At 39.9% G+C, this 25,997-nt stretch overlaps 1 protein-coding gene across 2 annotated transcripts in view; it reads right to left on the bottom strand.

Annotated features, from left to right (window-relative positions):
• Positions 1–25,997, bottom strand: part of TOP1 (DNA topoisomerase I) — a 103,188-nt gene that overhangs the window by 70,194 nt on the left and 6,997 nt on the right.

The following is a 25,997-nucleotide window of genomic DNA, read 5'->3' as shown; positions in this document are numbered from 1 at the left end:
GAACTATCTTCTGTATGCCTACCCTGACAAGATGGTCAAGAAGTACAATGACAGGATTCAAATGGCATGGTAGGTGTAATAGCACATGCCACCGAAAAAAAAAGCTTTCACAAAGAAGCCTAGACAAAGCGTCCCATTAGCCTACTTCTACAATCAAGACATGTTACTAATATGGGGAGGATGAGGAAATGAGAGCCAATTATTCTGTGAAAAGAAGCCACAGTTTGGCGTTTTTCTCCCTAGACATAATACTATTAAGCCTGACCTATAAATGATAACAAAGGGATAGATATTGAACACTGATTCTAAAGATCAGATGTTACAACTTCTGAAAAATCGAAACTTCAAGAGATATGTTTTTAAATAAATGTTAATAAGGTACAATTTCGAAACAATAAAATACAGTCAGCCCTCCATATGCACAGGTTGAGCACCGTAGATTCAACCATTTGCAGACTGAAAATATTCAGGGAAAAATAAAAAGAGTAATAACAATCACAACCAAAAAATACAAATCCCCCCACAATATAACAACTATTTATATAGTTACACTGTATTAGGTAATCTAAGTAATATGGTGATGAGTTAAAGCATATAGGATTGTGTAAGTTATATGTAAATACTGTGCCATTTTATATACAAAAAACTTGAACATCTGCATATTTTGATATACTAGGGGTAGGGGGTGGGGTGGTTCTGGAACCAATCCCCTACAAATATTAAGAAACAACTGTAATAATAAACATTTCAAAGACACCCACAGGTGCAATCCCCACTACAATAAAGATTTAGAACAAGTCCATCACCTCAGAAAGTTTTCCTTGTGCTCCTACCCAGTTATTTCCCATCTTCCACCCCTTGCCCAAAGGAAGCACTGATCTGATCATGCTATAGATCAGATTTGTCTAGATTTCTAGATTTCATATAAGTAACATCATATAGGATTTATTCTTTTAGTGTCTGATTTCTTTCTCTCAGCATAACATTTGTGACATTCATCCATGTTGTTGGATATATCAGTTGTTGGTTCCATTTTATTGCTGAGTGGTGTTACATTGTACAGATATACTGTAACCTACCCATTCACCTGCTGGACAATTTAGTTGTTTCCAGGCATTGGTTATTATTTATCTGCTACAAACATTCATATACAAGTATTTTTGTAGACATGTTTTCATTTCTCTTGGGTACATACTTAGGAGAAAAGTTACTGGGTAATATAAAAAAAAGTATGTTTAACTTTATAGGAAATTGCCAAATTGTACCATTGTATTTCTCCATCAAAAATTCATTAGTGTTCCAATTACTACAAATTTTCACCAATATCTGACATCAGTCTTTAATTTTAGCCATTCTAGCAGGTGTGGAGTGGTATCTCACTGTGGTTTCAATTCACATATTTCTGATGATTATACGATGTTTAATGACAAGCACCTTTTCATGTGCTTATTGGCCACTCATATACCTTCTTTGGTGAAGTATCTGCTCAAACCTTTCTTGGTCTTCTTACCGAGTTGTAAGAGCTCTTTATACATTCTGGATTATCAATTTCTTGCTAGCTATATGAACTGTGAATATTTTCTCCCCATGATTTTCTTGTCTTTATTTCTTAATGGTATCTTTCAAAGAACAAAAGTTTTATATTTTAATCAAGTCCACTTCATCAATTTTCCCTTTTAGGGTCTGTATGTTTTGTACCCCAAGATATCTTTGCCTACTCAAGGGCCACACAGATTTTCTCCCTCTCTTTTGGGGTGAAAGGCAGGGAAAGAGTCTCATTTTCTTATATCAGAATGTTACACAGGCTCCTCTCAAACTCTTGGACTCAAGCAATCCTCCTGCCACAGCCTTTGGAATGGCTGGGATTACAAGGGCATACCACCACTTACTTTCTCTCTCTCTCTCTCAAGGGTATACCACCACTTTCTTTCTCTCTCTCTCTCTCTCTCTCTTTCTTTCTTTATTTTCTAGCAGTTTTACAGAGGTAAGGGCCAGTGTTCATTTTTTCCTAAATCAATAAAGATGTCAAGTTGTCCTAACACTGTTTTTTTTTTTTAACTTTTAAGTTCAGGGGTACATGTGCAGGTTTGTTATACAGATAAACTTGTGTCATGGGGGTTTGTTGTACAGATGATTTCATCACCCAGGAATTAAGCCTAGTACCCACAAATTATGTTTCCTGATTCTCTCCCTCCTCTCTCCCTCCACCCTCCAAAAGGCCCCTGTATCTGCTGTTCCCCTATGTGTGTCCATGTCTTCTCACAATTTAGTTCCCACTTATAAGTGAGAACATGCAATATTTGGTTTTCTGTTCCTCTGTTACGTTTGCTAAGGGTAATGGCCTCTAGTTCCATCCATGTTCCTGCAAAGGACACAATCTCGTTCTTCTTATGGCTGCAGAGTATTCTGCGGTGTACATGTGCCACATTCTTTTTTTATCCGGTCTACCATTATTAATGAACATTTAGGTTGATTCCATGTCGTTGTTACCGTGAATAGTCTAGCATCATTTTTTAAAAGATGGCCCTTTCCCCATTAAATTGTCTTGGACTTTTTGAGCTGTCATATAATTATAGGTCTATTTCCAGACCCTCTATTCTAACCTTACACAAACACACACTATCTTGAGTACCAAAGACAGTTTGGTACTCCGCTTTTCAAGAGGTATAGCCTAATTCCCCTCCCCTGAGTGTGGGCTGGACACTGTGACTCACTCCTAACAAATAGGATGAAGTGGAAATGTGAGGGGGCAACTTCTGACTCTAGGCCATAAAAGGCATTATTAGATCTTCCTTCCTGCTCTCTCCTTGCTCTTGGGGAGGCCACTGACACACTGTCATGTACTCACTCAGAAGCTCTCTGGAAAGGCCCATGTAGTAAGAAACTGAAGCTTCCTGCCAATTAGCCATGTGAATGAGCCATCTTGGAAGTGGACCTTCTAGCCCAAATTAAGTTTTCAAATGACTGCAGCCCTGGCTGACATACTGACTGCAATCTACAGATGGTAAGCCAAAGCCACCCAGATAAACTACTTCTGGATTCCTGATTCACAGGAACTACATGAGAAAATAAGTGTCTGCTGTTTTAAGCTATTGTATTTTGAGGCAACATGCTTTATAGCAATCAATTAATAATGTATAGGCAATGTGTCTTCATCCCTTGAGTGGCTCACAGCAAAAGAAGCCACATGTGTCATAATCTGCTGAGCATCTATTTTGTGCCAGGCCCTGGGGAAAAGAAATCTGCATGACTGTAGTACTAACTGTAAGAAATTCCCATCCTACAGATGGGAACAACAAAATCATATGGTGTCAGAAGCAGGATTTGAACTCAATCTTCATGCAGCATACAGAACCCTTCAGCTTCTTCTAAAAACCTCAAGTCTATAATTTTAAAATGCTAACTTGATTCACACAAGGTTAGTGGCCCCTGTTTACCTGACAGCAATATCCCATTACTTCTGCCTCAAACCAAACACTTATGGCTAAAATCATAATAATGACAATACATGTAATAGCACTACAATCTGGAATAAAGCACGTGTCATTTAATTTTGTTTGCAGCCCAGATTCAATAAACAAGCCTCAGAACATCAAGATCTGCTAATACAGCCCTAGGGTATGGCAAGGACATCACATTAAAAAAAACAACAACAACAACTACTCTGTGTATAATTCAACAAATGCATAAATATATATGAAGAAGACTGGAATATAGACATCAAAATATTAAAAGCAGTAATCTTAGGGTAGTCAATTTATGAGTAACTTGAGTTTTTGTGCACATACTTCATCTTGTTTTCTAGTTTTTCCCCACAATAAATTACTTCTATAGTAAAAAATGGATGAAGCTTTAAACATTTATTTTGACGAATACTAGTGTACATAGGAAAATTTGCTTAAATCACTAAAAAGCTCTAAACTTAAAAAAGAAATTAAGAAAATGATAAATTGAAATTAATTCCAGGCAGGTTTCAGATAACAGTCTGCCAATAACATTTTTTTTGGAGACAGAGTCTCACTCTGTCACCCAGGCCAGAGTCCAGTGGTGCGATCTCAGTTCACTGCAACCTCAGCCTCCTGGGTTCAAGCAATTCTCCTACCTCAGCCCCCCCAAGTAGCTGAGACTACAGGTGCACGCCGCCACACCCCGCTAATTATTTGTATTTTAGTAGAGATGGGGTTTCACTGTGTTGCCCAGGTTGGTCTCGAACTCCTGAGCTCAGGCAATCCATCCGCTTCAGCCTCCCAAAGTCCGGTGCTGGGATCACAGGCGTGAGCCACCGCGCCCAGCTACATTCTTTTTTTTAATGCACAAAATTTCAAAATTGATTTTAAGCCAAGTCCCCAAGTTTTTTAAAGCAACTGCTGTCTAAAAATGCAAATCAAAAATGTCTTGTGAGAAACTCGGGGCTGTGGCTCATTAATCTCACTGACACAAATAAGACCTACGTCACAGCTCTGAACCCCAAGTATTCCTATCTTAAAGGAATGGCTGACCACGGTGGCTCATGTTTGCAATCTCAACACTTTGGGAGGCCAAGGTGGGAGGCTTACTTGAGGTCAGGAGTTTGAGACCAGCCTGAGCAACATAGCAAGACCTCGTCTCTACAAAAACTTTTATAAAAATTAGTTGGGCATCTTGGTGCATCTGTAACACTGACTGCTCCAAGGGTGAGGTGGGAAGACTGCTTGGGCACAGGAGTTAAAGGATGGAGCTATATGATTACACCACTGCACTCCACTTGGGCTACAGAGCAAGACCCTCTCTCTAACATACAAATAAAAGTTATTACATGTGCTATGTGTGCTGTGAAAGGCGTGTCAAAAAAAAGTATATTACATGACAACTTCTTCAAATATTATATTGAATTATATAAATTTACTCTGTAAATTTGTAATTTCTGAGTAAATATAAATTTTTATCACTGCTGAGAAATGATAGGGAGGCAAACTGAGGTCAGTACAAAAGAACTAACCACTAAAAGAATGGGATGCCTTCTGAATGCCAAAAGCATTTAAACAAACTAAATAACCAACTGACAGCAAAACTGTAGAGATAATCTGCAGTAGGTAAATTGACAGATTAGAGACTCTCTAATGATAAATACTGAAGTACTTCCATGTAAATGATGCCTGGAATTTGCTTATAATACTCTCTGGGGTGGGGTGGGGGGATGTGACCAAGAGATATGGGGATAGACAAAATTCGACTAGCAAAAGGTTGATAATTATTGAAGCTGAGTGACAGATAAATGGGAGTTCATTATATTTCTCTATATGTATGCTTGAAACATTTCATAAGGAAAAGTTAAACATTATCTTTAAGCTTCTTCCTTTCCAACCCTTCATTTTTGTGTTACTATATGAGGGTATGGCAAGAAGACTGGCCTAGTTCCAAGAGAGGGTTTGTGTTAAAGAACAGTAAGAGATAAAAGTAAAAGCAAAATAACTAGCTAGAGGTTTCTGAAGCAATCTACAAAAAAAAATGATAGCAAAGGAACTGAGAGGGAAGGAAAAAATGTAAAAGCACATTTGGGAAAATGGAAGTAGACCCCAGTTCCAGGAACTCACTACTATGTGTAATAAATGCAGTGTAATAAAGAGTCAGAGAAAGTCTTTATGTCCAGGTGACTGGGGGAACAAGAGGCCTTGGCAAAAACAAGAAACTTGTGCATAATAAAGATGGTGAAAAAGAAAAGACTGGAGAAATGATGGACCAATCTGAGCCATATTGTATCTAAGGTAACAGTGGGACATCTGACTAAAGATGTTGTTCAGAAGAGATGCCAATAATTGAAAAAGTAATGCCAATAAGGGCACACAGAGATCTACATCCCTTGTGGTGAAAAATATGTGTTTGGAGAGAACATACTGTGGCCTTGAAGATTACTTTCAGCACATACCTTTTCCCCTTAACTGGAATTCATCTACTAGTGTTATTTAAAATGTTTTAGAGGAAGGACCCTGCCACTTCAAGCACCTGTTAAGTGCAAAAAGAAATGTGTTGAACTTAACTGACAGATAAGATATGAAAGATAAAAACCAGTGCATATGAAATCATCAGAAAACCTAATTCACTGTGAATTCAGGCCAACTAATGCTTTCTAATAACAAATATTTTAATTCCTAGTGAAAATTCTAGATGAAGACATGGAAGCCCCCTGAAATAAAGCAGTCTAGAGAAAACAGAAGACTTAAGGCAACTAACTCCTTCCACTGCAATTTAACTGGAGTTACTCCCTAAGAACAGATAAGTTAAACAGATAGGACAGGAATCAACATCTTTTGCTATTGTTACCTAACATATTCCCTGGGGTTTAAAAAGTTTTTAAGTAAAGAAGCTTCCAATTAACAAAAGGAAAGTGTCTCTGTCTTTTCCCACGGTAGGAATAGGTGTTGGGTACCATTACCCAGGAGTTGAGGGTTAATATGTAAAAAAAAGAAAAAAAAAATCCTTTTGCTACCATTTCAGAAATATATTCTGAAGGCTAATTCAATTTAAAACCAAATATATTCAAGTCCAAAGCATCCTGCTAAAGACTCACCAGACAAGGACTCGGCCCTCAAGCAGTTTACAATCCATTAAGGTAATTAAGATATAATCTTAAGTAGCTGGCTGCCCAAGGCACACAAGAGAAAAAGGCATTAATATGGGTGCTAGCACCATGCTAGGGTGCTTACAAACACTATCTCAACTAAAGTTTCTTTCCACTCTTATGATAGAGTAATAGTACCAGTTCACAAAAGATAATAATACGTATCTAGGTATGTGTATTAGTCCATTCTCGCGCTGCTAATAAAGACATACCCAAGACTGGTTAATTTATAAAGAGGTTTAATTGACTTACAGTTCCGCAGGGCTGGGAAGGCCTCAGGAAACTTACAATCATGGTGGAAGGGAAAGCAAACCTGTCCTTCTTCAAATGGTGGCAGCAAGGAGAAGTGTGGAGCAAAGTGGGGTGGGCGGAGGGTGGGGAAGCCCCTTATAAAACCATCAGACCTCATGAGAACTCACTATCACAAGAACAGCATGGAGGTAACCGTCCGGGTGACTCAATTACCTCCCACCGGGTCCCTCCCACAACACATGAAGATTACGGGAGCTACAATTCAACATGAGATTTGGGTGGGGACACAGCCAAACCATATCAGTATCCTTTACTAAATGTATATTCTGTGCAAGGCAGTATTACATATATCACCTAACTTTCACAACTCTGGTGGTAACGATTTCCTCAAATCTAAGATACTGTTGCCTCATTTTAACATCTCTGATGAATAAGGTGCATCTAGTTGGTATAACCCCCATGAAGGAAGAATTTGGCAAAATCAAACAAACTCACACACTCTCCCTCTTTAAACCCAGCAATCCCATGCCTAACAATTTAGCCTGAAAAAAACACTCCAAGGTGTATCTAGAGAAATAAGTGCATGATGACAAAGTTAAGAGGCAGTACTTTTAATAAATGACAGGGAAACAAAGGAGGCAGAATGTAGAATGGTAGATCAAGGGAATACCAAAAGGGTTCAGAAAAAATGTTTTAGGAAACATTTGAAACCCAAAATTTCGAATGTCAATTAACATTAAAGTAACAGTTTCTATTGCATCATGATGCTCCTGTATTTAGAAACTATACAAACTTTTTATAAAGGTAATAGACATTTTCCAAATGAAGCATGTGGGTACCATTACTTCCACATCTCTTACATGATAGCAAGATTTTCTATTTTTCTGCCCTGCTGCTATTTTTCAGTAAGCGCAGTAAGGCAGTAAGATTACTTAATTTATGGGCATTTTGGGGGAAAAAAGTCGTAAGAGTAAAAATACTGAATCTAGGTTAACTGCCTCCTTGTTTCAAAGTGAAGAGTAATATAATCAGATAAAACAGCCTGGTTCCACCAGAGAACAAGATGAAATAAAGACCCTGGATCCAAGAGTGGCAGTTAGGAGTTAACATAGGCTTTCTGGAGGATGCAGTTTGAGCCAAATCTTACTGAAAGCTAAGAGGGAGTTAGCAAGACAAAGGAAGGTGAAAGGGCATTCTTGGCGGATGTGCTACACTGCAGCAAGAAATGAGCCGCGACAGCCAGCTATTACTATCATTGCTGAAAAATTCATCCTCTCCTGAATGAGCAAAATTAAGAGACATACTTCTCCCAGCTAGGAAATGGGAGAGTTGACTGTTTTCGGGAGCATATTAAAAAATAAAATCCCAGAGTTATGTTTATCTCCCTAAAGTTATGTGTCCAAAGCAGAATTTTGTTGTTGCTGTTGTTGTTTGTTTAGACAGAGCCTCACTCTGTTGTCCAGGCTGGAGTGCAGTGGTGCAATCTCAGCTCACTGCAACCTCCGCCTCCCAGGTTCAAGCGATTCTCCTGTCTCAGACTCCCAAGTAGCTGGGATTATGGGTGCGTATCACCATGTCGAGCTAATTTTTGTATTTTTGTAGAGATGGAGTTTCACCATGTTTACCAGGCTGGTCTCGAACTTCTGACCTCAAGTGATCCACCCGCCTTGGCCTCCCAAAGTGCTGGGATTACAGGCGTCAGCCACAGTACCTGGTCCTTTTTTCTTTTAAAAAAGTTATAGATATACTCCTACTTTTTGTAACTCTAGAGTCCTAGTTCTCTGCTTAGATAGAAAGGAAACAAAATATACAGGAATAAGAAACTCAGTATCAAATGAATCCAACAAAATTTGATCCAACTGTTAAAAAATTTCTGAAAGCTGGCATAAACCCAAAATGACAATGAAGCTGCAGATATGGAAACCAAGTAGAAGGTCAACCCCAAGTGGCCAAATCAATGTCACATCAGGCATATATAAGATAAAAAGTTCATTCTCCATAGGGAAACCAGACAAATACACAAATTACATGAGGGGAAGAAATAACCAAGTCTGTAAAATACTTTGTTAAACATGTTCAAACATGATGAGCACAAAAGACCATGAACAAACCCTAATGTGATAGAGGCATTGCAGAGCAGCCTCTGCTGGAGAAAGCAGACTGGTTCAACAGTGAAAAATATCTTATTCAAAATCCTTGTTCTATCACTCAGTATATGACCTTGGGTAAAAGTCACTTAATTACTAGATCTATGACACAGTAGCATAAATCAGTGGTAAAGAGCTTCAAATCTCTGTTCCTCAGGTACTACATACCCATGACCTTAGTAAATTTGCTTATCTTACAGATGAAGAAACTTAGGCTCAGAAAATTTCAGTGATTTTAAAGAATTTTATTTTGAAAGTCAATCAATATTTGTGTATAGTTGTAACAGAATTCCTGGCTAATCTCCAAGAAATTATAAACATGTTAACAACTGTCAAGGCAGTACAACCATTCCTAAACCTTCTCCTTAATTTACATAGAACTGAAGTCAGCCTACTCAATCATTTGATACAACTTAGCTCAGGTTGTATATGTGCATTTGAGGCAGCAACCATACCCATTCACAATGCCCACCCGGCCAGTAACTGGGTCAGACAGCAGACAGATATGCTGTCTGATTTTCTTTCCTATACTAAGATCCAGGAAAGAAAAGCACATATGAAAAAGGAAGTAAACTTTGGTCTACTCTAACAACCCTGTACCCGGAAGCCTAAAGAACTTACAGGTTTTAAGGAAGGCACTGTTAACGCCATAGCATTCCCCATGCAGAAGCACATTTGCCTGTTTAGCTGTGGTCAGTAGGTGGCTAACAGTGTTGCCTATCTTATTCTACCTGGAGTCTCTAAACTCAATCCAAGCAAAAACATTTACCTCTTCTTAAGGGAGAAAAGGATAAGTCATCAGCACAGAATACTGATTGTTTTATCAACTATTCCATGATCTTAAAGCTTTTAGGGTAATCAGATCAGGGCAGGAAAGAAGAGTCCTCTGCTGCCTTATAAGCAAAGGCAGAAAGCTTTCTGATATAAAGGAGACTCTTTGCCATGTTTTGAGCCAGTCCCCTTTACACCGTCTTTTGATGATAGATTTGAGACTCAGGGCAGCTGTATAATATGATGGGCTCCTCCTTCAAAGATAATCATCAAATCAAGTGTGTGGGGGATGGAGGTGGGGCACAGTTACACAATCAATATCTTCTGCAAAAAGACACTCACAATACAACTTCTGTCAAAGATAATCTCTGCTCTTCTCTGACATACATATATACAGCTAGCGCACAACGAAAGTGAACACTAGAACCATTTGAGTGAACATAATGGGTGAATAAATTATTTAAAGAAAATATCACCTCATCATTAAAACTTATATACTGGGATAAACCCTTACATCTTCTACTTCTTGACTTTCAAACCCATATCACATCCCCAAAAGCAGGAGTTTTAACAAAATCAACATTCTCTTTAACACTCTATACCTAGTATGTTCTAATACTTTTAAAAGAAGACTGCTTCTGTCTAGGATAGATAACAAGCTGGTCTTGAGTGATAAAAGACTAGCATCCGGGAGTGCGGTAAATATCAAGGGTGTGTCAATCTCCCAGGAACTTAATGCAAAACTAAAGGCAGTGAAAAAGCCTGAAAACTTGTCATCATTAAAAGGGGAATGGTTAAGGAGTAAAAACAAGTATCCCCCAACGGTTAGGGGAGAGGGAAGGGCACATTTCTTTACTCCTCAAATTCAGACTATACCAATGTCGGTCCAGTTTCAATCCAGGACACCCTGTCTGTGATCCATCTTAATGGTGGCTGGTTTCAATATGTAGCCTACAGAAGAGTCCTTATCACTACTTTACAGCAATTCTCAAGGAGAACATTTCCAAAATTCCAGGGCATAGTTAATAGCCTTTCAAAGTAAGCAGGACAGAGACTGTTTCTGGCTAAAGGCCCAAAGAGCTCTGGAATTTAAAAGGAAAGAAAACTGCTGGGAGGATTCAGTTCTAAAGAAACCCTTAAAAAACTGAAGAATGGGGGTTTTGAGCAATGGCTCATGCGTGTAACCCCAGCACTTTGGGAGACCGAGGCAGGTGGATCACCTGGGGTCAGGAGTTCAAGACCAGCCTGACCAACATGGTGAAACCCCATCTCTACTAAAAATACAAAAATTAGCTGGGCATGGTGATGTACACCTGTAATCCCAGCTACTTGGGAGGCTGAGGCAGGAGAATCACTTGAACCCGGAGGCGGAGGTTGCAGTGAGCCAAGATCGCACCATTGCACTCCAGCCTAAGCAACAAGAGTGAAACTCCGCCTCAACACAAAACAACAGCAACAAAAAAAAACCTAAAGAATGAGAGAAGAGACTAGTAACATTTCCAATTTTTAAAGTCCAAATGATCATTTATTCTCTCTAAATGTGTACTGCATATAAACAAGAATTTTTGTCATGGACTTGTTCATCTTGCAACTATGGGGTTCCCCCGTTAGGGACCTGGTATTGAAAGCTAACGAAACAAACAAACAAAAAATCTCCAGCTGAGAAGATGGCAGACAGAAGTATAAATAGTTCTTCTGTCCTTAAGGAAGTTGGGGTTCACAATATTCATTTGTTCAAGTATTTACTGAGTGCCAGTTTAGTGTTGAAATACAACTCAGCCACAAAACCGAGTCCCTGCCCTCATCAAGTTTCATAATAAGCATAATACCCACCTGACCCCATCCCAACAGTAGTAGCTGTTGACTAACTTTGAAAAGGGAGGGGGAAAAGGGTCCCCCTAACTGCCCAAGTTTCACTGGACTTGCCTCCATGAAGTTCCAGAATCAGCCTCTAGTGTTATAGTTGGAAAAGACCCTCAAAAGAAGTTACGAAGACCAAGTTCAAGATAGGGTCAAACTGAATTAAATGAAAGTTGTCAATTATTTTGCAAAGTGTGGTCTTTCTCTTCAATATTCAAAACTTGGGGAAATACCATCGGAAACTTAGAAGTGCATTGTATTAAAAGACTGAGTTGCTCAAAGACCCAATTTTGTTATCAACTCTGCAACACAACTTCAAATTTCTAAAACCTGTCACTACAATTTCCAAAGTGCCCATGTGTTCAGAAGAAATGCCACAAACTGACTTAAAAACACTTCAAGAATTAGGTTCTTAAACATCAGCAGCTGTGTGAGATTAGTGGTCAGCTATTATCCTTAAAGGCTTTGCCATGGAAAAGACACACAAGAAGGAGCCTAATGGTCTACTTTAGGCCTCAAACTGACACACACAAAAAAGGGTTAAATGGTCAGAGAAAGTTTTCTCTTCCAGTCCACTTCCGCATTTAAATTTCTTTTATGGCTTTACAACACCACAATTACCTTAATCTGTCTCTCCACAACCCCTTCCTGTCTTATTTTACAACCTTCCCTCCCATCCCACTTCTTCCATTATGCTCCTTAAACTCAAGTTCATCTTCTTGTCTTCCTCTGGTTCTCATTTCCGGGACCAATTAATTATATTTAAAAATCAAAAAAGATAATTCAGACTTCAATGATAGGACGGCCAAACTGTCTTTCAGAGAAGTATGTTACTTGATCTACAAGAAGGTCTTCTGATCTGGAGATTCTGGGTGCAATCAGAGCCAGAACCGACTGTTCATTGTTTTATTATTATGCCGAAAACTAAATGACAGATTTACAAGTCAATTTCACTTTCTAATAGCAAGAAGACATGCTTAGAGCAACTCCTTTAATGCAATGTCCTGGTGGGGTTTTAGATAACTTATTTCTCAGCTTTGGGTCTGTTTTCTGATCTGTAAAATGACCTCTATTGACCCCTTACATGTCTGGTCACAAGAATTCTATGAATTTTTAAAATTGTCTTGGCCCATGTGGGTTTAGGTAAAAGGAAAATTTTAAATGCTTGAGGGCAGTGGTTCTCAAATATTCCTGTGTATGAGCCCTGGTACTTGGACTCATCCTCAGATATTTTAACACAAGCTCTCCAGGTAACTACAATCCACTGTCCAGAACCATATTTTGAAGAAACCCTGCATTGTTATTTCTTATTCCTGAATCTTCTGAGCAACATTAATACCAAATATGAGCCACCTACAAAAATTGATGTGCTACTGATTTTATTTTCAGTTTCTATTTCAATTAGGTCTCTCTGTTCCTTTAAAAGGCAGGCATGTGCTGAGTCAGCCTCTGGGGAATTTTTTTTTTTTTTTTTTTAAATTTACAGCCTAGACTATTGAGTCTCTACAACTGAGGAAGAAAGAGGTTGTTTTCACCTGCTATTCTTCCAACCCCTATTTGAGAGGAAGGAGGAAAAGCTACTTAAGGGATGGCACAGCTACTCTAACTTAGATAATAAGGAGGGGGTTAGTCAAGCTCTTTAAAATAGAAGTTCTCTTTGTTGTCTTGACACTAGTGAGTGCAGTCATGCTTAGAGAGAGACAGGTAACTGAGTCCTGCCAGTGGGGCTCAGATGCCTTTGGGAGCTAGAGATTATGTACCAAGAGTCCTGGCGAGCTTCCTGTGATACACACAAGCACACTCAATCAGGTCAGCAAACTTTTTCTGTGAAGGGCCAGGTACTAAATAGTTTAGACCTCGTAGCCCATTCAAGTTCCACTGCAAGTATTCAATTCTGCCACAGTAGCACAAAAACAGCCACAGATTACATGTAAATGAATAAGCATGGCCACATTCTAGTAAACTTTATTTATGGACACTGGAATTTGTATTTCACGTGATTTTCCTGTGTCGTGAAGTAATACTCTCCTCCTTTCAATTTTTTTCCTCCAACTACATTTTGAGAAATGTGTCATTAGGCAATTTTGTCATCATAGTGTGCTTACACAAACCTAGATGGTATAGCCTACTACCACTTAGGCTGTATGGTATAGCCTGTTGCTCCTAGGCTACAAACCTGTACAGCACGTTACAGTACTGTAGGAAACTGTAACACAGTGTTAAGTATTTGTGTATCTGAACGTATCTACAACATAGAAAAGGGGCAGTAAATATATCATCTTCTATCTTATGGGACCATCATTATATAAGTGGTCTATTGTTGACAGAAATCTTGTTATGTGGCACATGCCTAAATTTAAAAATACAAAAACCATTCTTAGTTCGTGGGCCACACAAAAGCAGGTGTAGTCTGCAGAACACTGAGTTAGTATTAACTAGAAAGTATCTGCAATGTCTCCTGTAGAAAGGTGTCTTACTCAAGCTCAGGGTCTAAATGAAGAATATCCTCCCTGATTTACCTACTCCTGTCTAACACACCTCAGCTTTCTGCTAAGTTGTTCTCATCTCTCTTCTCGCCCTGCACACAGTCCATGAATGGCCAACCAACTTGACTTGAAAGTGGTTAAAATCTACCACTCTGCAAAACTAAGTAAGTCACATGATAACTCTGAAGCGAGGCCAATGACTGGCCCACTGCTAATTCTGCTTCTTAAGCAACAAGCTGGTTAAATTTGTTATTTATCCCCCTTGAAGTGGGAACAACATCATACTTGTTCACAAAATGCTAACCACCTCTGATGAAATTCCTTAGTAAATAAGCAGACTTCAGGGATCCTTATAAAATAAGGTTTCTAGTTAATCCTTATTTAACAAAAAGATCCTTTTTCTTGAATACTCAAATAGATTTTACTGATTTCTGGAATAACTGGGTCCAAGCACAAGCTGAACTGCTAAAAAATAAACTATCCAGGGGGCTTTGCTGCAAAGGCAAGCAAGCTTCCTTTAATAGGGAAAGAATTACATTAAAGCGCAGCAAAGCCTGCATTTAGTCTGTTAAGGACACATCATAAGTGAAGAGATGAGAGCCCCCAGTCTAATGGGTAATTCCACCACAGCCCAGAATTCTCAGGAGGCAACTAAGTTACCCCAGGCCCTCCTTTACCTTGTTTTGTGTCACAATTAGGAACTCAGGCTTTGGCATGAGGTAGGCCTAGATTAGCCCCCCTGCTCTGTGGTTTAGTTGTAACTATAAAGCCTTGAGCTAGTTACTTTACTTAAACCATAAGCTTTAATGTCTTCAAAAGTAAACTGGCCCAGTTAACATTACTGGAAATAGTAATGGTAACTACCTCAGGATTGATAAATGAAAGCTTAGAATTCTTAAGGTACTGCCTAGGGCATTAAAAATGTTCAGGCTGGGCGCAGTGGCTCACGCCTGTAATCCCAGCACTTTGGGAGGCCGAGGCGGGCGGATTACAAGGTCAGGAGATAGAGACCATCCTGGCTAACTCGTTGAAACCCCATCTCTACTAAAAATACAAAAAATTAGCCGGGCATGGTGGCGGGCGCCTGTAGTCCCAGCTACTTGGAGGCTGAGGCAGGAGAATGGGGTGAACCCGGGAGGCGGAGCTTGCAGTGAGCAGAGATTGCGCCACTGCACTTCAGCCTGGGTGACAGAGCGAGACTCCGTCTCAAAAAAAAAAAAAATTAAATAAATAAAAATGTTCAAATATCAGCTATTTATTTCATTCCTATTCATTTTCTCCTTGCATCCCCCCAAAACTGATCACAACTGGAAGCTAAACCTGGAGGTATCTGGATCTATTCCCAGTCTTTAAGCAATTTATCAAGTTGGTATCTAAGACTTTATATGACAGTGGTCATCATAGTGGTCAAAGCTACAATCCCATTTTGTTCCATCAGACTAATAATATATGTCTAGCTAACTGTGAGCCAGATTACTTATAAGATGCAGCCTACACTGATCATGAACATGCAAGTGAGAAGATAATCCCAGATAGAATACAGAGGCTGAGTTCTGATCTGCTTTTACTATAAGCAACACCTTGCATGAGTTAGCCTCTTGGGTGCTATTTGGTAGTCTACAATCTTTGCTTCTCTACTGCTTATAGTAGGCTATTGACTTATTACTGGTAACAATTTAACAAATAGAAATAAATTACCTTGTTATAGGCAACATGCTAGAAAATTACAATTTCAAATGAAGTTGTGGGATAAAACCAACCATTTTAAATCCATAAAGGTGTATATAAACGTAAGTTCATCTGGTTTGTCAACTACACAACAGACATAACCTACCTCATAGGGTTGCTGAGACAAAATGAGAACTTACTTCATCCAAAGGACCTGAAATTTTCACCTGTTTAGCTCTAAGGGGTCAAATAAAACGGACAAATAAAACTGCCTGAGCTTCCAACTGCTTTGGTAAACACAACATTACTTACCCTCTTAGCATGTAAGCCCTCTTAGCATGTCAGTCAGGATAAAACAATGTAGACATACTGAAGGAAGGCTATTATTCAAACTAATAACACATCAAATTCACATGTGTCTTTGGATTTTTAAATTCCAAGAGCCCCAATCACTCATATTCCAAGTAGAATCTAAACCACAATCTCTTGGGTCTTATCTAAATTTTATCTACAGCTGTGCTGTCCAATATGGTAGCCACTAGCCACATGTGGCTAGTTTATATTTAAATTAAGTAAAATAAGTTATCCAGTCTCACTTGCCACATATCAAGGGGGCTCAAAAGCCTCATATGGGCCAGATGCAGTGGCTCACGCTTGTAATCCCAGCACTTTGGGAGGCTGAGGCAGGTGGATCACTAGAGGCCAGGAATTGACACAAACTTGGTCAACATGGCAAAATTCCGTCTCTGCTAAACACAAAAAAATTGGCTGAGTGTGGTGGCCCACGCCTGTAATTCCAGCTATCGGGAGGTGAGGGTCGAATCACTTGAGCCTGGGAGGCAGAAGTTGCAGTAAGCTGAAATCGCGTCACTGCACTCCTGCCTGAGTGACAGAGCAAGACTCTTGTCTCTCATGCACACATGTACACATACACATACACACACACACACACACACACACAAACAAAAACAAACAAAAAAAAACCTCATATGGCTAACAGCTACCATACTGGACAGCACAAATATAGGACATTTCCATCATGACAAAAAGTTCTATTGGATGAAATGATCCAGGACAATACTTTGCTTCCTAGCACTCTCTACTGTACCTGTTGGAGCCCAGTCAAGGACCTTTTCCCTACATGGCACTGTACTATTCTGTGTGGTTCCCAGGCCTGGCTAAGCTGGCTGTCTCAAAGTAGCCTGCTACTGCACAGAACCTCTGGAGAAGCAGGCCCTCAATGAGCACCTGCCCAGAAAACATTTCAACTGAAGTTATTAGTCTGCCGAAGTGTAAGACAAAACTGAGATAGAGCAATTATTTTAAGCTTCAGGAGCAGGGCAAACAAATTCCATTTTTACCAACTACCTTTGTTCTCTTAATAGAAGACAACGCTGGAATTTTTTTTACTTATCTCCGAAAGTAATTAACTAGTACAAGACCCTTAAGATGGGCAATTGTGTTTCTTTTTTTCTTCTTCTTTTTTTTTGAGATGGAGTTTTGCTCTTGTTGCCCTGCTGGAGTGCAAAGGCATGATCTCGGCTCACTGCAACCTCCACCTCCTGGGTTCAAGCGATTCTCCTGCCTCAGCCTCCTGAGTAGCTGGGATTACACGGATGCACCACCACACCCCGTTAATTTTGTATTTTTAGTAGAGATGGGGTTTCTCCATGTTGGTCAGGCTGGTCTTGAACTCCTGACCTCAGGTGATCCGCCTGTCTTGGCCTCCCAAAGTGCTGGGATTACAAGTGTGAGCCACCGCACCCGGCTGGGCACTTGTATTTCATATGCTGCTCTATAGCAAGTCACATTTTCACAAGGACATCCCTGCACCACAAATGCATCTCCTTTCCCAAGAGGCAGAACTTAAAAGGGAAAAAGGACTTGTCTAACCTGAAAATGTATCTTCTCAGGCCAGCTCAATTAGGGCAGGCCCATTCCTGTAGGCTTGTCCTCCTTTGCTTCCATTAAGGAATCCTTGATGCCTGGGAAGAGTGAGAGCGACTACAAACCTCTGGCCTACATGGGGATCCACAGCTCAGCCTAAACTGCGTTTGTTTCCAACGGTCAGGGGCCTCCAAACACACTAAGTCCACACCTTGTCTGGCCATAAAGATTTTAAGTATGCTGATACATTGTTTCAGGTATCCTGTTACTAATTCAACCAAGGTACCTTCTTTGTCTAGACAATTCTCACTGACGGGGCTTGAAATGCACAGGCCATTCTCTGGGCGACTAGCTGTAGAAAGAGTAAGACTGAACACACCTCTCCTACTGAGGTGGTATATATTCTTCAGAAATACAAGAAGCTTTTCTGGTGTTAATCATATAACTGCTCCTTAAATTTTTTTATACTCCAGAAGATCCTCCCCCGATTATGAATTACTCCAACTTCACAACTATAAGCACGCACAAGTAATAACCCCATCCATGATTCCTTGTGAAAGAAGAAGGAATACTGCTTAAGAGGTTAAATTACTACAAAACTAGTATCTTGCTCTATTCTATTGGTTCTGAAACTTCAGTCCACGTCTGATCACCTGGTAGACACTCAGTAAAACCTGAATGGCTAAGCCTCTACTCCCAGAGTTTAAGAGTCAGTAGGTGTGGGTGAGGCCCAAGAATCTGCATGTCCAACAAGTTTTCAAACAATGCAGTGCTGCTGACCAGGAAACCACACATTGAGAACCACAGCTGACACCTGAACAATACGTGTTTGAAATGCTTGAGTCCACTTACATGAGGGTTTTCTTTCTCCTCTGCTATCCCTGAGACAGCAAAGCCAAACTCTCCTCTTCCCCCTCAACCTACTCAACAAGACAATGAGGATGAAGGCTTTTATGATGATCCACTTTCACTTAATAAAGAGTAAACATATTTTCCTTATGATTTTCTTAATATTTCCTTTTCTCTAGCTTACTTTATTGTGAGATTATAGTATATAAAACTATACAAAATATGTGTTAATTGACTGTTTCTGTTATCAGTAAGGCTTCTGGTCAACAGTAGGCTATGAAGTTTTTGAGGAGTCAAAAGTTATAACTCGAATTTCTGACTGCACAGGAGTCAGCGCCCCTAACCCTCGTGTTGTTCAAGGGTCAACTATACTGCTCTATTCAAATGCTTCCATTTCAATCAGTACCATCAGGAGCTGAAGTCCCCAACTAATTTAATCTAAAGGTAGTGAGCTCCTCAGATTGGATTTTCATTATTCCACTAAACTATGCTGTACCCCACTTACTTTCTAAAGTCCTGATTTAACTATCCTAGTATTAGTATGAAACAAACCCTGCTCTTTGTGCTCTGCTTGTCACCCAATCCGAAAAAGTAACATCAGAATTAAATGGTTTGTTAAATACTGAAGTAGTAGAAAGGATTAGGATTCTGACACACAGTAAAACAGCTGCAAAGGCAGTTAACTATATCTGCTATTTGGTAAGTGCTCACTGAAAGGTAGAAACTATTTAACTTAGAGCGAAGTATCAAGCTTTTATAAACATATATTAAAAAACACTGTTCGGGTCCTTTAAAAATATCCTGTAAGCTTGGCTGGGTGCGGTGGCTCACTCCTGTAATCCAAGCACTTTGAGAGGCCGAGGCGGTCGGATCACTTGAGGCCAGAAGTCTGGGACCAGCCTGGCCAACATGGCAAAACTCCGTCTCCACTAAAAATACAAAAATTAGCCGGGTGTGGTGGTGTGTGCCTGTAATCCCAGGTACTCAGGAGGATGAGGCAGGAGAATCACTTGAACCCAGAAGGCAGAGGTTGTAGCAAGTCCAGACTGTGCCACTGCACCCCAGCCTGGGCGACAACGCGAGACTCTGTCTCCAACTAATAATAAACATCATCATCATCCTATAAGCATTATACCTTAACCAATGGAGTACTGTAATTGAATGAAGCAAATACACATCCTTAGCCAAATAAGATAGTAAAGTTCAGATAGACAGATCAACTTCTCCAAAGGAGGTCATGGGTCACCTGCATTAGTCAGAATCATTTGGGATTGTTGAAGATATATTAAAAATGCAGATTTTCAGTACCCTCCACTACAAGGTGTACGAGTAGGAATACGTATTTTCATCAACCATCCCCAGGTGACTTTTAGGCACATTAGCTTGAGAACAACAATGAGCCAGGCGCAGTGGCTCACGCCTGTAATCCCAGCACTTTGGGAGACCGAGGCGGGCGGATCACGAGGTCAGGAGATCGAGACCATCCTGGCTAACATGGTGAAACCCCATCTCTACTAAAAATACAAAAAATTAGCCGGGCGTGGTGGTGCGCGCCTGTAGTCCCAGCTACTCGGAGGCTGAGGCAGGAAAATGACATGAACCCGGGAGGCGGAGCTTGCAGTGAGCTGAGATCGCGCCACCGCACTCCAGCCTGGGCGACAAAGCGAGACTGTCTCAAAAAAAAAAAAAGAAAAGAAAAAAAAAAGAAAATAACAATGAAAACTTACTGTTAAGCTCTCAAAGTTTCCCACTTGATCTTCAACCAGCTGGCAAGCTAGGGGAGAAAGGAGTTTGCACTTCACAACTGAAACGTTTGTTGAAAGCATCTATATTGACCATACAGAATGAAACGGTGCTCTTACTTTTTTTTTTTTTTGAGACAGGGTCTTGTTATGGGGCACAGTGGGGCAAACACAGTTCACTGCAGCCTCGACCTCCTGGGCTCAACCGATTCTCCTTCCTCATCCTCCCAAGTAGCTGGGACTGTAGGCGCACACCACCGTGCTTGGCTAATTTTTGTATTTTTTTGTAGAGACAGGGTCCCACCATGTTGTCCAGGCTGCTTTAGAACTCCCAGGCTAAAGCAATCCACACACTTTGGCCTCCCAAAGTGCTGGCCACTTCTTAATAAGGAAAACACATAAATACAGACTACTACAGAATGAAATATTAAAAGAGGATAACAAAAGCTCAATGAAAGCCAGAGAAAAGTGGTTACACTTCTGGCTTGGGGTTAGGTGGTAATTGCAGGCAGACTTCCCTAGAAAGGAAATGGAGTATCTGTGACTATGCCATCAATACTGAAACAGGCTCTGAGATGTTTAGAACTCTCAAGGAGTTCACAATACTTAGTGCCTTCCTAAAAATATGTAGTAAAATGGAGAAGTATTGGGTATACCTAGCTAAACCTTATCAAATTCTAAAGACTAAGAGGCATTCATTCATTCCAGGGTATAAGAAATACTACTTAAACAGAACCTAACATGTTTTTTTTTTTTGTTTTTTTTGTTTTTTTTTTTTTTTTTTGAGACGATGCCTCTCTCTGTCTCCCAGGCTGGAGTGCAGTGGCGCCATCTCCGCTCACTGCAACCTCTGCCTCCCAGGTTCAGGTGACTCTCCTGCTTCAGCCTCCTGAGTAGCTAGGACTACAGGCATGCACCACCACACCCAGCTAATTTTTTGTATTTTTAGTAGAGATGAGTTTTTTTTTTTTAAATCGATTTTCTAATAAACGTACTTCTTAGGGACTTCTCAGCGTTGTGTGCCTGGCCTGGAAATCAAGTGTAACAAGCCAGTAGTTATAAAGATTAGCCAATTTGTGTCCTTCTCCTCCCTTTCCTTTCCTCTCCTGGTTAAATGGAAACACTAAAAATTAAGAAATAGATCCTGAGCCACAATCAATTCCTAAGAAGCTCTTGTTTCTTCATTTCTGGTATTAAACAGTAAGAACTACTAACACTGCATCCATTCCTGAAAAAATGCACTGACAGTACGATTAAGGCACAGTAAGTCTAACATTTTGTCCCGATCACTTTTCTAGTATTCAAACCACTGTTAGTAACACCACTATGTACTCTGCACCTTTCTCTGAAGAGCTTTAACAGCTTTTATGTATTACCCATATCAAGATACTTCATGGATTAGGAAGGGTCAATAATATTTAAATAGTTTCATAAAATTAGTTTCCCAGGATTAGAATTTATTCTCTAAGATTTTAGTTCTTCAAATATGTGAAGATGGTGATTTTAAATTCAAGGATTTAAATTATTTCAAATACTTGAATTAGCTATTGTCACATGATTTCTCACATAGAATGTGAACATCTCTAGCCATTCTGACAACCTACCTGCTCAGGAAACGTGAAAACTATTTTTTTTTTTTGAAACGAGTCTCGCTCTGTTGCACAGGCTGGAATGCAGTGGCACAATCTCAGCTGACTGCAAGCTCCGCCTCCCAGGTTCAAGCCATTCTCCTGCCTCAACCTCCCAAGTTGCTGGGACTACAGGTGCCCACCACCACGCCTGGCTAATTTTTTGTATTTTTAGTAGAGACAGGGTTTCACCATGTTAGCCAGGATGGTCTCAATCTCACGACCTTGAGATCCGCCCACCTCGGCCTCCCAAAATGCTGGGATCACGGGCGTGAGCCACCACCGCGCCCAGCCAAAAACTATTTTTCTAAAATTCATGCAACATGGGTGTCTGATACAAAAAGATAATAGGAAATAAATACACAGAACTTAAATCTTTCTGCCTATTTCAGGCAAAAAGGTTTAATGGGTATATAAGTATACTAAAAAAAAAAAAAATTTTTTTTTTGTAACATTTTTAAGGAATAAGAGTTTGGAGGGCCGGGCGCGGTGGCTCAAGCCTGTAATCCCAGCACTTTGGGAGGCCGAGACGGGCGGATCACGAGGTCGGGAGATCGAGACCATCCTGGCTGACACGGTGAAACCCCGTCTCTACTAAAAAAAAATACAAAAAACTAGCCGGGCGAGGTGGCGGGCGCCTGTAGTCCCAGCTACTGGGGAGTCTGAGGCAGGAGAATGGCGTGAACCCGGGAGGCGGAGCTTGCAGTGAGCTGAGATCCGGCCACTGCACTCCAGCCTGGGCGGCAGAGCGAGACTCCGTCTCAAAAAAAAAAAAAAAAAAAAAAAAAAAAAAAAAAAGGAATAAGAGTTTGGAAATCTTTGGAAATCCAAGGTCCTAGGTCTCCAATTTCTTTAAGAGGGGAAAAAACTCACGATTAGGACTAAATGGAGATGTCACTCTCTTGCACTGATAGTGAAATATTAACTGCCAGAAAGTACCTCCAGTCCCCATTCATGTTGTATGACAGGAGCCTTTGTACTGAGGCCTAATGAAAAATCTCAACAGAGGAAGTGACTGTATATACCTAACAACTTACTAATTTCAAAGTTCATCCTGATAGGCATGTAGGTTTGTCTTGTTCATCTGTGTCTAGTTACAGATATTCACTTTCTGAATGTTTGTACGAATGAATATGGCAACTTAAACTTTTCCATTTACAATTAAACGTGAAAATTTTAGTGTCCTAAGTAGACTGCCAAATATTGCACCATCCCAAGTGTGAAAGGCGAAAGTTAATCACTGCCAAAGATGATGATTAGTATTGTTTTTTGAGACAGGGTCTCACTCTGTTGCCCAAGATGGGGTAGGTACAGTGGCATGCTCACGGTTCACTGCAACCTCTACCTCCCAGGGCTCAAGCAATCCTTCCACCTCAGCCTTCTAAGTAGCCGGGACTACAGGCGTGCATCAATACACCTGGCTAATTTTTGTATTATTTTTTTGTTGAGACGGGTTTTTCCCATGTTGCCCAGGCTGATCTCGAACTCCTGGACTCAAGTGATCTACCCACCTCGGCCTCCCAAAGTGCTGGGATTACAGGCATGAGCCGCCAGCCCTGCCCCAAAGATTTTTAATCCACAATTTAAGGTATGAGAAACAAACGAAGTGGTGTGTACACAGCAAGTGCTTGTCACTGGGCAACCGAAGTTGCCACAAAGTCAAAGCAAGTCAGCACCCTCCTGAGCCGGCCTTTCTATGATTTACAGCAATAGTATCATACTCAATGCTCCCTAGTGACCCCTCCAGCTTGGTTAAAATTTCACAATAGATGTATGTCCAAATTTAAAGAAATTAAAGATGTTCCCTTTGTACAAAGAGACTAATAAAGCAAATTCTGAAAAAGGTGTTGGGGTTTTTTTTTTTTTTTTTTTTGGCATTGGCAAGGAACTAAAAATTCTGTTCTAAGCTTCACCTTTCATAAAGTAATCCTCACATGCTCTTTAATCCTCAATGTTGTAAAGTAAGTATTAAACCTACTTTACAGGTGAAGAACTAAGGCTCTGATATTAACTTGTTCAAAGACCTAGCCATTGAGCAGAAGCTCAAGAACTCGAATTTAAATTCCCTTTAAGTCTCTATTATGGGGTGGTGGGGATGTAGGTGGGGTTGAGGGGCGGTAGACTATTCGCACTCTGTATCAGAAGAACACGAAAGAAAAAGAGACCAAAGCTTTGAAGACTTAAATCCAACCCTATTGCGGACACATTCCTTGTATACTGAGGGCAATAGAGCTACAGAGCATTAACAAATACCCATCTTCCCAGATTTTTTTCCCATATTTTATGAACTATATTTTTCCTGAGATGTTTATCTTTTAAGATTCTTTAAAATTAGCCCCTATTCCATAAATTCTACACTACAAAATTATGTCCTCCTGCCTACTTTTAATTGAATTTAAGTCTGCGCCTGTTGTGATGCTTCTGTGATAATCATTTTGCTGAATGGCGTAAGATCTCTACTAAGATCCATTTGGCTTAAAGCTAATGAACACTAGTGAACACATCCTTAAATGACTTTCGTTTATTTCCTTTAAGTAGCACTTCCAAAATAACAAATTCAAGGCAATTCAATATTCAGCATTAGCTAGACTTATGAGCCATTACTGAAATTTCTGCTGAATTTATCAAGTTTTTTCATGGAATCTCCCAAATGCCTATACTCATGTGTAACTGTTAACATGGCATTTGGTACTAAATTCTCCCAGATAAGCTTTATTATATTATTTAAGGTATTCTTATTCCCAAGAATTACTATTTCAAAGAAAACCGAGTTGGTCACTTTAAGCAACTATTTGAATAAATGAAAAACTGAATTCTCAGGTGCTTTGAGACTTCTCTGTTCAATTTAAAATGCTTTGGGGGAGAAGTAAAATAGTGGCCTTTGAAAAAATATGCTGACACAAGACATATTGAATTTTGTAGTTAAAAAAAATTAACAAATAATGAACGTGGCATTTTATTAAATGCATCAAAAAGGGTCAGGTTATTTTTAATAGAAAATCCATAATTCTATTAAATGGTTGAGAAATTAGTCACATCAATAGACTTCTTTCATTTCTGAGCCCATCTTCAGTACTGCTAGAAGTTCTTTCGGCAATGACCACTTTGCTGTAAACTCGTTCTTAGAAAAGTAGGAACCAGACATACATTGGCTCCTACTTAGCCCAAACCTAGATATGAAGACACCTTTTACTTTACAGTGACTACTTTGTAATTGGAAGAGATCAGTGTAGGCTATGCTGATTCAATTAGGTAAAGACTCAACAACACTAGTTACATGGTACAATTCACTGTGTAAATGTCAAGAAGATTTAAAACTAACACGGAATACCAGTGAAAGACTCCCCAACATCAATCACTATTTCAAACCTAACATTCAAAATAAAGATCCAGTTGAGAATAGAAGCTGTCTGATCGAAGTTTACATTTTACAATGAGGACAGAGAGGCACCTTCATATACTTATCCAGTTCTCAATAGTTTGTGAAACATAAATATTATCCTTGCTTATGGATGAGAAAACAAGGTTCAGTGGCCAGCCCACATTTCATAGGAAAAATAGGGACTTATCTAGATTTTTCTGAATCCTATACCAATTTTCTCTTTTAACACAGCTGTCTCCTCACACCCCCACTCTTCACCGCTACACCCTAGACCTAACATTCCACACACAAAGGGTCCAAGCTATCTCTACCAGCAGATAATCAAGGGCAGGTTGTGACACCTGTACTAGAAGCTTACCAATTACAGCCTGAGTGGGGTTTCCAGAATCTGGACCAAAGCAGCACGTTATCAAAAAGGGGACATGAAAAGGAATAAAGGGTAAAAAGAAAAAAACATTTCCTTTCCTGGTCTCTGGTTCTCTCCATAAGCCTGTGCAACCTATACTATCTTCATTCAATTCAGATTTAATGCACATAAAAATGTGGTGCCTAATACGTTTTCAAAATTAGTTCCCTTCATCCCACTTCTCCTTCTGCTGCTTGGCAAGAGCTCAGACAACGAGAAGGAAACAAAGGGGCTACCTTACTGGAGTCAGGTTAGGTAAAGGGTCTTAGCCAATAAGATCCACAAATGACAATGATTCTGAAACCTACTAGTCTCCTGCAC

Source organism: Macaca mulatta, chromosome 10 (genome assembly GCF_049350105.2).
Source record: "Macaca mulatta isolate MMU2019108-1 chromosome 10, T2T-MMU8v2.0, whole genome shotgun sequence".
Classification (NCBI taxonomy): domain Eukaryota; kingdom Metazoa; phylum Chordata; class Mammalia; order Primates; family Cercopithecidae; genus Macaca; species Macaca mulatta.
The sequence above is the reverse complement of the archived record's forward strand: the minus strand, read 5'-3'. Positions and strand labels throughout refer to the sequence as shown.